The sequence below is a fragment of the Phacochoerus africanus genome, chromosome 8 (assembly GCF_016906955.1).
Source record: "Phacochoerus africanus isolate WHEZ1 chromosome 8, ROS_Pafr_v1, whole genome shotgun sequence".
In the NCBI taxonomy this organism is placed as follows: Eukaryota; Metazoa; Chordata; class Mammalia; order Artiodactyla; family Suidae; genus Phacochoerus; species Phacochoerus africanus.
The window spans coordinates 53,176,878-53,182,877 of NC_062551.1; positions in this window are offsets into that span (position 1 = coordinate 53,176,878).

Genomic DNA, 6,000 nt, shown 5'->3' on the forward strand with positions numbered 1-6,000 from the left:
TGCTGTGGTGTGGGTTCCATCCCTGGCCTGGAAACTTCCCCATGCCTCTGGCTTCTCCGGAAAAAAAAAAAAAAATCCTTTTCTATATATCCATCCATCCATCCATCCATCTGTCTACCTATCTATCTATCTGTCCTATTGGTTCTGTTTCTCCGGGGACCCCTACTAATATTCTTCCCAAACCTAAAATGCTATAAGCATGTGAGACATGGCAAAGAAGCAAAAAGAACATAAGAGTTCAAAATGTAGCATCCTTCAGCAGGTGACTGGACAAGCAAAATGCGGTATTTTCCTCTGCAATATTATCCCATAAACGGAATGGAAGGAAGCTCAGATCGAAGCTACCACCTGAATGGACCTCGAAAACATGACTTATGCTGAATGAAAGAAGCCAGATACAAAAGACCACACACTGTAGGATTCCATTCATGTGAACTGTACAGAATAGGGAGTTCCTGCCATGGCTCAATGGTTAGCGAACCCGACTAGCATCCATGAGGATGCAGGTTTGATCCCTGGCCTCGTTCAGTGAGTTAAGGATCCAGAGTGGCTGTGGCTGTGGTGTAGGCCAGTGGCTACAGCTCCAATTGGACCCCCAGTCTGAGAACCTCCATATGCCGCCAGTGTGGCCCCAAAAGACAAAACAAAAGAAAATAAAAGAAAAGAAAGAAATATCCAGAATAGGCAAATCCGTAAAGACAGGAAGCAGATCAGTGGCTGCCTGGGGCAGGGGTTGGGGGGGTGAGTGGGGGAGTGATGGCTAATGGGGATGGGGTTTCCTTTGGGGGTGATGAAGAGGGCCTGGAGCTAGATGGTGATGATGGCGGCATATGGAGGGACGCACTGAGCGAGGCCAGGGATCGAACCTGCATCCTCGTGGATACTAGTCATATTCATTTCTGCAGAACCATGAAGGGAACTCCAACACAATTTAAAAAAAAGAGTTCAAGATGTAGAGATCCACAGAAACTTTGAGACAAGAGGCAGTGGTGAGCTGGCTCTAAAGATGGCCTATCGTTTCTTGTGGCTGCTGTAACAAATTAATGTGGGAGTTCCCTTGTGGTGCAGCAGGTTAAGGATCCAGCGTTGTCACAGTGGCGGCTCTGGTTGCTGCTGTGGAGCGGCTTCGATCCCTAGCCTGGGCACTTCCAAACACTGTGGGTGCGGCCAAAAAAAAAAAAAAAAATTAGCACAAACTCAGTGCCTTAAAACAACACAAATTTATTCTGTCACAGTTCCAGAAGCCAAAAGTCCAAAATCAGCCCCAGTGGACCAAGATCAAGGTGTCAACAGAGCCTCCCTCACTCCCTCCGAGGCTCTAAGGGAGAATCAGTTCCTCGCCTCTTCCAGCTACTGGGGCTGTGGCATTCCTTGGCTTGTGGCCACAGTGCTCCAGTCTTCAAAACCAGCATCTTCAGAGCTCTGCCCTATCTTCAAATGCCCGCCTTGTCGTGTGTAGTATTATCTCCCTCTCCTCCCCCTTCTAAGGATCCATGTGATCCCAGATGTTGTGGGATCATCTTCCCATCTCAATATCCTTAACTTAATCACACCTGCAAAATCCTGTTTTGTCACAGAAGGGAACACCCAGCTTCCCGGAATTAGGACATAAATATATATATGTATATAGTTTTTCTTCTGCTTTTTAGGGCTGCACACAAGGCATGTGGAGGTTCCCAGGTTAGGGGTCCAATCGGAGCTACAGCTGCCGGCCTACATCACAGCCTCAGCAACATCAGACCCAAGACGCATCTGCGACCTACACCACAGCTCACGGCAATGCCAGATCCTTAACCCACTGAGCGAGAGGCCAGGGATCAAACCTGCAACCTCATGGTTCCTAGTGGGATTCGCTTCCGCTGTGCCATGACGGGAACTTCAGGACGTGAATATATTTTGAAGGCTGTTAGTTAGCCCACCACGAATGGCCACCACCAATCCCTCCCCTCCTTCTATATCCACTCTCCACCCACCAAGAAGTGGCGTCTATTACCCTGCCCCTTGAACCCTGTGACTTGCCTCCACCGGCGAATAGGATAGATGTAGCCTTGCAGGTTTCGCAGTGCACCTCTGGAGCCCAGCCACCAGGGGGCGCTCCAGGGGGGAGTGCGGTGGCCCAGTCCACGGACAGCACCCACTGCCAGCCACGAATGAGGGCACTTTGCATATTTTAAGCCCCAGACAAGCTCCAAGAGGAACAGAGGCACCTGAAGACGTCAGCCAACGTCACCACCAACACACAGAATCGTTAAAATCACTGTTTTAAGCCCCCAAGTTTTGGGGTGGTTTGTCACTCAGCAATAGAGAAGCTGATACACCCACAGAGACAGACAAAGGGGCGGAGGGGCAGTGGGGGGAGGGGGGCGCAGAACTGATATTTGGAAAGCGAAAGAGAAAGTGGAAGTGAAGAAGATGCAGATCGGGAAAGCCAAGCAGAGAGATAAAGAGAGGGAGGTGAAATTAAGGAAACGGAGGATACAGGGTCAAAAAGACAGAAACTGTGGGAAAGAGAGGAGCGGGGGAGGCAGCAGTGCGCAGACAGGATACAAAAAAGAGAAACAGAAATTGTCAAGAAAGACACCGGCTCCTGTCAACAGCCCAGCTAGGCTTTCGCCGCCAGCCAGCCTCAACTGTCAGCCACGAGACCGAGCTAACTGGAATTAGTCAGTTGGCTTCAGATAAATGCAGCCTCTGGCTGCAATTGTGAGGGACCCCAAGTCAAGCCGCAGAGCCTAAGTGAACTGAACCCAGCCACAAAACGTTTTAAGCCACTATGTTTTGGGTGGGTTGTTACGTAGCAACAGATACCCAGAACAGGATGCTTGGAGCACCAGGAAAATGTGCGCGAGGAAATTGGGGGTGTAGGGAGAGGTCTTAGGCTGGAAGATTTATTTGGAGGAAATAGGCTAAGAACTTGGGGAGCTGGTAGAAAGGTGATGGAGAGGAAATGTGGGTTTCAGAGTTTGGGGAAGGTCAGAGGATGGGGACTGGATCCCACTAAAGACCTTGATCTCCAAACAGGTGAGCAGAGGGTGTGGGCTCTGGGGCATCAATTGCAGTGGTGACGTCATCCAGCATCTGATTGGTTTTCCTGAGCATCCACTCTGGGAGTTCCCTCAAATCTTTCTGCAGAAGAGATTGCTCCTGTCCCTCAACATTCAGTCTCCCACTTTTCCTTAAAAATTCTCCATGATTTTTAGCATCATGACTCAGAATTAAAACTACATTTCCCCCAGCTCCTCTGGTAGCTCAGTGTGGCCAGGTGACCCAGGTCTGGACCCTGAGCTCTAGAAGCAAGTGATACCTGGAACACCTGGGGCAAAGCCTTACAGAGGGTGGGGGAGCCGAGAACCTTTCACTCTTCTCCGTCCTTCTGGTTGGAAGATGTTGTCACAGAGGTGCGCCGCCTGGGACCAAACAGATGAGGGATCGTGTTCTAGATCAGAGCCACAAGGTAGAAACAGCCCAGGGTTTCTTTTTTCTTTTCTTTTCTTTTTTTTTTTTTTTTGTTTTTTTAGGGCCATACCCGCGGCACATGGAAGTTCCCAGGCTAGAGGTCAAATTGGAGCTGCAGCTGCCAGCCACAGCCACAGGAATACAGGATCGGAGACATACCTGTGACCTACACCACAGCTCACGGCAACATCGGGTCCCCAACCCACTGAGCGAGGTCAGGGATTGAACCTGCATCCTCATTGATACTAGTCAGATTCGTTTCCGTTGCTCCACGACAGAAACTCCCACAGCCCAGGTTTTTTATTGCTCTCATGAAACAGAATTTCTGGGCCAGATGTGAACTGTTATGCAAGAGAGAATAAATTCTTATTTAAACCACCATTCCCTTGGATCCCTGTTATTCACATCTAAACCCATATCTAACTGCTACCACTAAAAATACAAAGGAGGACCCTAGTGACCTCATGGTTAAGGATCTGATATGTCACAGCTGTGGTGTGGGTTCAACCCCTGGCCCGGGAACTTCTGCATGCCATGAGCGAGGCCAAAAAAAAAAAAAGAAAAGAAAAACTAGAAAGCTCTTACAAAGGCTTACACACAGCCACCCTCTCCAGGTTCCAGAAATTACCCCCTTCTCTTGCCCCGCAGGCCCCGAGGGGGCTCCACCATCCCTGGCCCGTCTCCCTACACCCTCGCACCTTGTGCCTCGTTGACATCCCCTTTAAGACCTGCCTAGTTTACCCAGTCCAGTGCTATCAGTGTCCTGCTGTGTCCTGCTTCAGCGTTCTTGGCCTCACAAGTGACAATGTGACCACCACTTCTGCTACCCTGTTTGGCACGTGTCCTCCACTGCAGTGTAAGCCCTGGGACAGGAGGGCCCCCAGCACAGCGCCAGACGCGGGGGAGGCACCCAGTGGAAACGTGACTTAAAGAATCCCACCCCACTCACCCATTTCTTCTCCCCTGGGACTGGGATTTAACAACTGGGACTCAGGTTGGCAAAGCAGGTTCATGGGAGTTTGCATTTCTCTGTCCTGAGGCTGGCAACCGTGTGTGTGTGTGTGTGTGTGTGTGTGTGTAAGCTAGGAATACTTGGAAAGTGTAATTCCATCTAGTGTGCTCTTACTATGTGCCAGGTATTAGTCTTAAAAAAGCATGCATTTACCATAACAGTTCTCTGAAACAAGCACTGTCCATCCCCGTTATGACTATTGTCCCCGTTTTTCAGATGAGGAAATAGAACGGAGAAAACAAATAATTATGCTATGTTGCCTCTCACGACAACTAATTCAAATCGCTCCCAAGCCGAGTCCCCGGGAACTCCCTGGAGTCTGGGGGCGGAGGCGGAGGGGAGGGAATGAAGACGGGACACGTCCACATCCCAAGCTCTGGCGATGCCCCTCTTTCGAGCCTAGACCTTTCTCCCCCGCCCTCCCCTCTGCAGACTGACCCCTTCCCGCCTCTACACCTTTTTCTCCCTGTTCTGGGCCCATTCTGCACCTCCTTCTCCGTCCTTCCTCATGGTGAGATTTGGGGCAAGTTGCTTCGTCTCTCTGAGCCTGTTTCCTCACCAGTAGAATGGGGGTGACTTTGATGACACCTGGGGGACCAGACAAAGGGGTTCCCTGGGGGAGCCCAGCACAGTGGGCGCTGCCCAACTGCCCACCAACGTTGGCACCTGTTCTCCCAAGCTTCAGGCCCCAGGTGCTCTCCGATGCCCTTGCGTTCAGCACCCTCCTGCTCCACCTCTCCCCACCTCACAGAAGAAGCCCTCTCATGCTGCATAGTTTCTTCTAGAAACTTCCTCTCAAGATTCTCCAAAGCATGGTCTATGTGCTCTGGCTCAGTTTCCCCAACTCCCACCTCCTTCTCAGTCTAGATCGGCCTGACTTTTGCCTCCTAGCCTTCCCTCAACTGCTCACTTAAGGACCTAAACCCTGGAGTGGCCTCCTAGTCCTCATCTTCCTGGGCCCTGTCGACCACGCCTTCATTCTGGAAACTTCTCTCAGCTTCAGGTGCCCCCATCTCCTCGTTTCCCACCTACCTCTCTTCTCCTCCACTGACAGGTCTTCCATCTTCCCCGTGCCCCATAGGTGTTGGGGCTCCTCAGGCACTGCTTTCTTCTCACATCACCCTCCCCCGTGGTCTGATAACCCTTCACTGCCAACAAACCCCGACTCTCTCAAACGCGGCCCCCTCTCCCGGGCTCCAGGTGACCCTGGACGACTTCCCTCCCTGACGCCTCCTCTAGATGCCCCTCAGGCACCTCATATTTCCTTCCATTTATCCCCCTCTTCGCTCCCCAAGCCCAGGAGAGACCTCACTCTCTGGGCTGGACATTTTCCACCGGGCCCACCCCCTCCCAGCCACTTGCAAGACTGCGGAAAAAGTCGTTAACTCGGAAAGCTGCACACCCCGGCATGGGCTGTGCCCTCTGGCGGGACACGCACGCGCATACACAGCTCCTGGCATTTCAGGAGTCTGAGAGTTACCTGCTTTCTTGAGGAAGCCCCCATCCAGCCCAGCTCTCCTCTTTTGTGATCC